Genomic DNA, 11,037 nt, shown 5'->3' with positions numbered 1-11,037 from the left:
GCCATGAACGACGTCAACACTTTTCAGACAGGGAGAATCATAGAACAATCAATATGATCACAATCCAAGACGACTCTGTCACGTCATCTAGGGAGAAAAAGAGACAAGTAGGTGCTTTGTATGAGGTCTACCACTTCTCCTCTTAAGCGGCTCATGTTCCACATGCAATTGCCCGCAACTCAGGAGACATCACTTTCACTGAAGCCGATCTCAACAAGGTATGCCTTCCACACAATAAAGCCCTAGTGGTCCATGTCAAGATTAGCGGCTGGACTGTCAAGCATGTCCTGATTGACCCGAGCAGTTCGTGTGACATCTTATTTTACTAAACTCTGAAGGAGATGTACATGCCCAAATAAGTAATGATCGATCCAATTGCCCCCCTCTATGGCTTCAATAGATCACGAGCCGACCCAGTAGGAGACATCATTCTACCTGTCTCAGTTGGATCGAAAGATGATAAGGTCAGCATTAACACGTGGTTCAATGTTCTGGATGTCAACTCGTCCTATACTGCTATTTTAGGAAGATGTTGGATCCACAAGATGCAAGCAGTTCCGTCAACACTCCATCAGGTTTTACGATTCCCCGGCCCTAGAGGCATGATGGAGCTAAGAAGCAACCAGCTCGATGCCCACGATTGCAACCAGATCCTCTCCGTCAACAAGCCTACAAAGGAGACATCGCTAAAGCTAAGTTGGAAAAAGACTTCATCACTGAGGTCAAAACCCTGACCAAGGCCCCTCGAAGCGAACTGACAAAGGAGAACACTAGGGGCTCAGCCCAACGAACCCCCTCCGAAGCCCAGACCCCAGAGGTCCCGCCACCTCTTTCGGTTAAAGAGCTAGACACCGCCAGAGACTAAGACCCCAGAGGTCGCTTAGCCCACTGAAGCGGCTGCTCAAACTGAGCTGAAAGAAAATGTCAACCTAGGAACTGAGGATGACCCCAAGTTCGTTTATGTAGGAGCTAAACTTGACCCTACTCTCAAGGCACAACTTATAAGCTTTTTATCATTAAATAAAAATGTTTTTGCTTGGTCGTACATCGATGTGCCCGGAATTGACCCCAATATTATATTGCATGCTGTAGGGGGGATTTCCCGTCACTGAACAGATGACACGTGTATGGGAAACAACCTAAGACTATAGATGTCTAGAATGAGACGAGGACCATCGGATCAGTTATGTGAGTAAGTAATCTCGTGTGTAGCACGAGTGTTTAGTGGACATATGCCAGGCACATGACTAACCACCTTCCAACATAACAGTTACCCCAGTTGTTAGAAAATGATGTAGACAATTCCTGAACAGAAAGAAACTGAAGATGGTGATCTTTGATGATAAGGAAGGAATCGTGAAGACATATTTTAAGAGTTACCTTGTAGATATAATCTTCCAATACACGATGGGACATTATGATCAGCAAGAAAACTTACCTCTCATAAAGATATGGTCTAGATTCAGACTTCCATATAGAGGGAATTCCTAATAGGAAGATAGAGTCCAAAGATGGAAGGGAACTCATAAGCGGTGAAGACAGCCCTAACCCTAGGACTCTCAAAGCTCTTCCTATATAAACCAGAGGGATTTTGCTCTTAGGAACTACGCAAGATAGGGTTTGATTCTCCATAATAAACAAGGAGATACGTAGGGCTGCTATCAGACGGTTCAACCCTGAACTCACAATCATCTCATCCCTTCTCCATTCATTTAAAGGTTCCAAGATCACAAGGCATAGAGGAAGATCAGGGAAAACTCGAAAAATCCCCTACATCTAGTGGCCCGTCTGTGGGGATGAAAACAGGTAAATATTCATTTCAGACGATTGATTTAGCCTAAAAACTCTTACTGTTGTGATGGCAGGAGCAAAGAAAACAAAGGGTGGTGCTACCACACGCAGTGTCGCTGTGAGAGAAGAAGAACATAAGACACCTGAAGGGGGGGGGGGATAACGCTGGTCACCACGACGCGAACAACCCCCTTAAAAGACCCATGAGCAGCACTGATGCACCAACAATTCCCGGTGCAGGCCCCAGGAATAACACTCAAGAAGAGCATCAAGATGGTGAGAATGTGTCCTCACCCGCAAGCCAGGCAGTACAGGCTCTGGGGCAGCAAAGGAGCAATCTTGAATGAGAAGTACAGCTGCTGAGGCATTTGTATCAATTTGACACAAGGAAGGAGCCATTCATTGATCTCGATGATGACAACCTTCCAGAAGGTGGTCGTACAAAGAATGCGAGGCATAGGGGTCTAGGTCAACGTGAGACATCTGAGTTGGAATACAACAACTCAAATGAGGACTCGGATACAACATCCGAACCAGAGTCAACCGACCAGGATCGTGATGTTGACCCTTGACACAGAAAAAGAGCTCAGTCCAAAAAACATTCTACTAAAGAAGCTGCATGGGAAACTGAGAAGAATGACCTGATCCGTCAGATGCATCGGATGACAGGCAAGGGGAGAAAAATGCAAGACTCCCTTGTTCAATCCACCATAATGGGGGCAGGCAGATCTCCTTTTGCATCACGGGTGATGAGGAAACCATATCCTCGTGGTTACAGACAACCGAAGTTTAGTGTCTTTAGTGGCAAGTCAGATCTGGTTGATCACGTATTCAGGTATCGTGCCACTATGGGATAATATGAGAGATGTGTTAGGAATTCAAAGCCTCCTTGTCTGGATCTATGCTCCAGTGGTACCACAGATTACCTGAGAGCCAGATTAGGTTCTCAGAAGAGCTATTTAGGACCTTCATAGACAAGTACTTATGTAACAAGCATCAACCGAAACGGATCGATGCACTGTTCAACATTAAGAAAAAAGATAGAGAGGCATTGAGATCCTACATGCAACGGTTCATGGAAATTTCAATCCAAATAGAGTCTTGTGATGAATAGACTGCTATAATAGCTTTTAAACAAGGGTTGGATGAAAACAACGCCTTATTCGGATCTCTCTAGGAAACCACCCCGTGATTTAGAGAAACTCCTTGATAGGGTTGAAACTCATGCGGGGTGGGAAGAAGATGTCCTCAACAGACGTCAAGAAGCGAAGAAAACTAGTCGGACAGCTCCTGGAGTTCCTCAAGAAGGGAATGGAAATTCTTTTCCTAAAAAATCAAAGAGAGACCGTAATCATGGTCGCCAAAGGGTTGAATCCCCATCAAAGGGACGAATGCTCAGAGGGCAATACCAAAATGTAGCCAGTAGTGCAGATGGAAAGCAGCAGAAGAAGCCACGTGTGGAAGGAGCTGAAGAAGCTCTTCCCTCAATGGACTGAAACTTTGCCCCTCTGAACAAAATGCCAGATGAGGTTCTAGACTCGATCAAATATCAGAGTTACCTCAAATGGCCAGCTCCGCTTAAGCTAGGTTCCATGGGTACCAGAGACCAAAGAACATACTGCAAGTTCCATAAGAGTAAGGGTCACAACACCAGAGCTTGCAGGACCCTACAAAATGAACTACATGATCTGATTGAAAGGGGGTATTTGAAGCAATTTGTGGCACACGAACAGGCAAATGCAGTATAGCCTGAGGAGATCGACGCCGTCGATTCAGGACCCCCAGTCTTGGACCACTCTCAACGGCCGACTCCAGATAAATATAATTTCTGGTAAAGCAAGTAAATGAAGTGGACAAGTCACTGACAAGGGTACGCGATATCAAATGCGCATCGCCAAATAGATGAGGATCATGAACAGCGAGCTGACTATAAGAGCTCATGTTAACGCGGTACCCCAGAAAGATCTGCTCATTCTTTTCACTGAAGTTGACTGCCTTAACATCCAAAGTCCACATGAGGATGCGTTGGTTCTCACACTCCCTTTTGGAGATTATGATTTGCATCGCATATTGGTAGACCCAGACAGTTCAGCAGATGTACTCTACTATGATGCATTCAAAAAGTTGCAGATCCCAGATGCAGAGATGGTTGCCACCAGCTCCAACCTGTATGGATTCAGTTAGGATAAAGCTCTCACAGTTGGGGAGATCTAGTTACCTGTAGCCACTGGTCTGGTAACTTTTATCATAAATTTTGTTGTGGTAAAAGCTAACACACCATATCACATGATTTTAGGTAGGACCTGGCTACACAGACTCAGAGTTGTTCCCAGCACCTATCACTAATGTCTAAAATTCCTACATCATGGGAAAATTGAGACAATCAAAGGAGATAAGGTGGCTGCCAAGACGTGCTATGCTTTGGAAACAAAGCAGTCCATACTCCCTTTTGAACCAATGGAGGTGAGGCAACCCACCAAATAGCAATTACAGTTGGATCCCCCTCTCCCGGACCTGGTCCCAAGAGAGAGGGAGGATCCCCCCTCACTAGAGCCGTTGGAGGAAGTGAATATTGGGGGAGGCAACTTGCCAAAAACCACTTTCACTAGCACCATGTTGAGTTCTGAAGAGCGCACGACTCTGATATAGTTCCTCCAAGAGCACAAGGACGTGTTTGTTTGGTTGTTTGAAGAAATGCTAAGAATTGATCCCTATGTGGCATGCCACCGACTCAATGTCCGCAATGATGTAATAGTAGTCAAGCAGAAACCAAGGAAAATAGGTGCTGACAAATCCAAAGCTATAAAAACCGAAGTTGAAAAGCTGAAGGCAGCTAAATTTGTCAGAGAAATCAATTTTCCCATTTGGATTTCTAATATTGTCCCAGTAAGAAAGAAGAAGGGGTCATGGAGAATCTGTATCGACTTCACGGATCTGAACCGTGCATGTCCGAAGGACAGCTACCCCCTTGCCACGAATTGATAAATTGGTGGATGCAATGGTTGGACATGAACTGTTGTCTTTCACAGATGGGTCGTCTGGTTACAACCAAATCCCATTGTATGAAGAGGACCACAAACATGCCTATTTCACAACTGAGGATGGCCTGTACTTCTATCAGGTCGTGCCATTCAGATTGAAAAATGCAGGGGCTACATACCAGCGATTGGTAAACAAGATGTTCAAAGGATTAATAGGTGACATTATGGAGGTGTATGTAGACGATCTTTTGATCAAAAACCTAAGACGAGGAGATCATCTCTCCTACCTAAAGCGTGCATTCGATATTCTCAGGGAGTATCGCATGAAGCTCAACCCTGCAAAGTGTGCTTTCGCTGTCTCATCAGGGAAGTTTTTAGGGTATCTAGTTACCAAAAGAGGAATTGAGGGAAACCCAGATCAAATCTAGGCACTCCAAGATATACCTTCACCCAAAAATATGAAAGAGGTTAAAAAGGTTACAGGCAGGTTAGCAGCACTGAACAGGTTCATCTCCAAGAGTTCAGATAAGTGCAAACCTCTCTTTCAATTACTACGAAAGAATACCTCATTTGCATGGATGGAAGAATGCCAGAAAGCGTTTAATCAACTCAAAACATACCTGGGGGCACCACCAATTCTTTCCAAGCCAGTTGAGGGAGAAATCTTGGGTCTTTATCTCTGTTTGTCTGACTACGGTATTAGTTCTGTACTAATACGCATGGATGAAAACAAGGTTGAAAAGCCTGTCTATTTCTTGAGCCGCATGCTTCTTCCAGCAGAAACAAGGTACCCAAAACTTGAAAGAGTCGCTCTAGCACTTGTTTTTGCAGCAGAGAAGTTGCAACCATACTTCTAGTCCCACACTATCAGAGTAATCATAGAGTACCAATTGCAGTTAGTTCTAGAAAGACCGAACATGTTAGGGAGGCTGGCAAAATAGTCTATACAACTGTCAGAATATGATATTATTTACGTCCCCAGAATCTCAGAGAAGGGTCAGGCACGCTAGCAAAATTCTTGGAGATTTTCCAATAATCTACATAGGATACGACTAAACTACCCCCAGTTCAGATGATCGCATCCAGCCTAAATCTCTAGAAAACCGTCTATATCCTTGGGAGCCAAGCTCTGGGTTGCAGTTGTTTATGGATGGATCCTCGAATGACAAAGGCGCAGGAATTGGAGTTGTGTTAGTCACTCTTGACAATATGCGATTGGAGAAATCCATCTGATTAGGTTAGAATGCTTCCAACAAAGAGGCTGAATATGAAGCCACTCTTGTTGGCCTCACAATGGCTCTCGATCTGGACCTGACACACCTCACAGTTTTCAGTGACTCACAGCTGGTTGTTTTTCAAGTTGATGGTGGATATGAGGCCAGGGATAAACGAATGGAAAAATACCTGGAACTGGTAAAGGGCCTTTAGAGCAAGTTTGAGAATATTCAGTTCTATCAGCTGCCTCGGTCATCCAATAGACACGCAGATGCTTTGGCATATTTTGCCTCAATGTTGGGTAACAACAAGTCTCGTTCAATCCCTATCGAGTTCCAGGAGAAACCTAGCATCGAGGTCCCATTATGGCGGTTTGTGTTGTGTTCCGCCATTACTCCAACTTGGATGGATCCCTATAAGTCCTACTTCAAAGACGGGACACTCCCTGAAGATAAGAATATAGCAAGGCGTCAGCTTGCAAAAATACAAAGATTCACCCTCGTAGGAGACAATCTGTACAAGAAGTCCTTTCTGGGACCTCATCTCAGATGTCTCTCCCCAGATCTCACCGAACATGTTATGCGAGAAGTTCATGAAGGAATTTGTGGCAACCATGCTGGGGGTAGGACTCTAGCTCTCAAGATCCTAAGGCAAGGATACTTTTGGCCTTATATGCAAAATGATTCACAAGTTTTTGCCCGCAAGTGTGAAAAGTGTCAACGATTCGCTCCACTTATCCACACTCTAATAGCAACAGAACTACACCCATTGGCCAGCCCATGGCCATTTGCACAGTGGGGAACTGACATTGTAGGACCCTTACCACCCGCTCCTGGCATTGTCAGATTCTTACTGGTCACAATGGATTACTTCACCAAGTGGATAGAAGCAGTTCCCCTTGTCTTCATTCGAGAACAGGACGTCATCAAAAAGTTCATTTGGAACAACATTGTCTGCAGGTTTGGCATACCTGATAAGCGCATAAATGTTATATATTTATGCTCAATTTTATATTAGTTAGTTCGTTTAATTTATTCGCTTGATTTAGTTAGTGTATTTTCGGTGATTTTGCAGGAATTTAAGTTAAGTTGATTAAATGTGGCAAAACTAACGAAAATACATGAGTTCAATGTTTGGTTGGTGACATTGGTTTTATTGTTCGATGGAGGTGTCCAAGACCGGTGAATAGACTATTTGTGTTGGATGGCTTGATTATTGGTTTTGGGCCTTTTAACATTGGGCTAAGAAAAAAGGACAAAAAGGAATTAAATGGAAATGGGCCTATGGCTTATGGGCTTAAGTACACCCACATGACCAACAAGAAAGTTTCAAACATTCTTTGTAATGTCGAACCCAAAGACATGCCTTCATTAGTTAAACTAATGGCCACACCACTTCTGTCCATCCCGGATGCACAGTATAATCCCCTTATGACCTCCCATCTCACTTGAGCAGAGCAAAGTTTCCCTTGAATTCCAACAGCAGAAAAGTTCGAGACTTAACAAATCAAATATCCGAATCGACCGAGCCGCACCATCTGATCACCCATGGGCTTAAACCCTTATTTCTAATTCCGTTTTCTTTTGGAGAAAAAACAGTATCCAATTCCTAAGAGACGTGAGCAGGTCGATCTTTGGGTTTGCAATTCGATTCTGAATCGCTCGCATATGTTCTACCGAACTCCAAACTTTCTAATGAGAATCAAACTCTTGGGGTTAGTCGAGTATATAAGAAAGAGTAATTAGAACTTAAAGAGGCGCTCCAGAATATCCAGAAAATCAGATCTTGGGGGAGGAGAAACTCGAGTTAGCAACGGCGGAATTGAAGCTTGGGGACAGAACGAATTGGAGGAGAAGACTTCAAAGCGAGACTACGGTTTTTGCAATGATTAATTCTTCTATTAATTTCGTTTTTTTGTTCATTGTTATGTATAGCTAAACTCCAAGTCTAGGGCAGATGAAACCTTAGGCTAATGTTTGTGTTTTTTGGGATTAATTTCAATGATTTCCAGTTAGTTTAAATTGCTATATTCTTCTAGTTTCATGTATTGATAGCTAGCTTATATCTTTCATATAGTATGTCACGCATGCTTTATAGTTTGATATTCGTTGCTATTAGTTAAGCCTCTTTTAACTGTTGACGTCAAATTTAGATATTATTTGTGCCGTAAAAAGACGAGTAATCTTTTGAGTTTGATATGTAGTGCCAAAACTTTAGAAGATACATGTTTAGTTAAGATTATCATGATCATATCATCGAGAAAGCAAGGGTTACCTTTCTCTCGTGCTACTCGTATTAAATCTGGAACATTAAAATTACTCTTAGAAATATAAACAGAAGTTTACGGTGGATTCAATAGTCCTAGAATTCTCTTCCTATTTGATAAAACCCAATTATTTAGTTTATAGTTTTCATAGTTTAAATAGTTTAGTGAGTAGTTAATTCAATTTTCCATAAAAATAATATTGTCGAATTAGGTTAAGTAATATTTTAGTATTCAATTGTCCATAAATAGCAATCCCTGTGGAATCGACCCGTTTGCCGTCGCAACTATTTTCAACGATAGCTGTGCGCTTGCGGTTTAACTAAGGTTAGATTAGTCTAATTAAATAGACCGACTAATTTCCTATCAATACCCAAAGTTATCATTTCAGATAATGGGCAACAATTCGCTGGAAGACTGGTTGCTGAATTGTGTGAAGAGTTTCACATCACCCATTTGTTCTCAACTCCAAGGTATCCCCAAGGAAATGGCCAGGCTAAAACCTCTAACAGGGTGATCTTGAATAACATGAAGCGTAAATTAGATGACGCGAAAGGTTTATGGGTTGAAGAGCTGCCCAAGGTCCTATAGGCATACCGAACTACATCCAGGCGATCAACTGGTGAGTCTCCATTTTCACTGACCTACGGAACTGAAGCTGTCATACCTCCAGAACTGGTAGCTCCCACTCAGAAGTCAGATATTGTGCACACTCTAGACAACGAGGAGCTGTTCACTAGAGAAATGGATCTCCTAGATGAAAAACGAGAAGGTGTCGCACTTCACTTAGTTGCTAACCAATAGACTTTGAAGAGATCACATGACAAGAGAGTCTGGATTCGATCTTTCAAAACTGGCGATCTGGCTCTCCGTGAGATCCTAGAGCCCAACGACAAACTTGGACCTAACTGGGAAGGACCATACATCATCGACAAGGTTGGTCGAACTGGTTTTTACTACCTATGCACTGTTGAAGGTGACGTTCTTGTCAAACTATGGAACGAACAGCACCTTCGCAAGTACTATTAGTAAATTTTTATGTCATGCTTTGTTATGCATATTTCATCATCAATAAAGTTGTTCATCTTGCAATCGAATATATTCTTTGCACGTTCTTTATTATCCTCAATGGACTAAGCCTTTAGGGAATTATTTGTTCACTATCTGTTCAGGAATATTGTATGCCAATTTGCTTTAGAACCAGTGATACTGAGTAAGAGAAAGTTGAACTGTCGGTTTCCTTTCAATTTGGGCTGTATGCGAGTTCTTTTAAACTGCAAATATCTTTGATGGGTTAAGCCTTTAGGGAATATAACCACACTAACTGTTCAGTAAACTGTATGCCGGTTTGACTTGGAGCAAGAGATAGTGTTCTTGTGAGCCTGAATTGTATGCTAGTTCCGAACGCTCTCAAAACATCAAACAAAGGGGTTGCTAGGAAGATCTGGGTGGGATCCAGATCCTAGAACACCATCATTGGCCTGGAACTATATCGACATGATGGTGCTGAGGAAGACTCCTCCATTGCTATTCAGGTGATACCCTTTTTATTTTTTAAAAATAAATTGGACCTATCGTTCTTAAACACAATGTTGTGCTCATGGCACCAAGTTGCTTTCGCAAAGGCATATGCCTCTATGCGATCGAACTCTCTGCTACAGTTAAGTTGAAATAGCTCCCATGACATCCTGATCAGATTTTGGTTATGCCTCATCTTAATCTGTTTAGCTTGCTAGGGTCACCTATTGTTGTTCCAAATGAACTTTGGGGGCAACAGGGGTAGAGTATGCATAGTGATATATGTAATATAACATAAAATACTTCGAAGGCATACATAAAATAGAGGAGCTTAGTAAAGTAAATTGTATGTGAGCTACATGGCTCAATATTACAGACCCATAGAATAATTGTTTAAAAATAATTATTTATGTGGATCATCAACTGAAAGGCTTATGAAGCAGGGGTAGAATCAAACTTTGGCTCACCATCAATGCTTGTTGGAATGGTTAACTGAATAGAACATTCACCTGAAGCTGGAACGGCTGGTTGAATAGAACATTCACCTAAAACTGGAATTGGTAGAAAAGAAAGTTAAACTGGAGGCAGGTCATCATCGCTGTCTTCTTCAGAAGATGAGGAGGCATCAGACATAAGTTTTTCCTGGATAGCTGAGATACTGGTGTCTAGATTAGGAAACAAGATGAAAGGGTTGGTCACTCACCCCTGAGTATCCAACTGAGAGACATATCCGTAGCCTCTCAATAGCCTCCTCTAACTTGTCTAGCGACCTCGAGCGACTCTTGAGAAACATCAAGTACTCTCGGAGCAAAGAGCGACATTTTCAGCTGACCTCTTCCTCACCTCTTTCACCACTTGAGAATAGAACTCAGAGGTCTCTGCCAAGAGGTCACCAGTCTTCTTATCAGAGCGAAGACGTTTATCTTTTAGAGCCCTCTCATAGCCTGACATGACCTCATTTGTATTGGCAATAGCTTGCCCAAGTGTCCTCATCTCAGTGTTCCTACGATTAAGTTCCCCTTGGACTTGATCATGTTTTGCTTGCAGGGTAGTGAAGTGGGCGCGTAGTTCCAAGAACTTTACTTTCCAAACGGCAACATTATCAGCTCTTTTTTGGGCTTTCTCCAGAGAGCTCCGAAGGTTAGAGATAGTGTCTCTCATGTTCCTAAAGCTAGTATCAGATTTCTTCTTTTTCTCCAAGAGCTGGTCAACCTGGATCTGCAGCTCTGCAGTGCTCTTCTTAGTAGCCTCTTAAACCCAGATCAGCTC

This window comes from Coptis chinensis, chromosome 7, assembly GCF_015680905.1.
Source record: "Coptis chinensis isolate HL-2020 chromosome 7, ASM1568090v1, whole genome shotgun sequence".
NCBI classification, from domain to species: domain Eukaryota; kingdom Viridiplantae; phylum Streptophyta; class Magnoliopsida; order Ranunculales; family Ranunculaceae; genus Coptis; species Coptis chinensis.
This window is presented reverse-complemented; position numbering follows the sequence as displayed.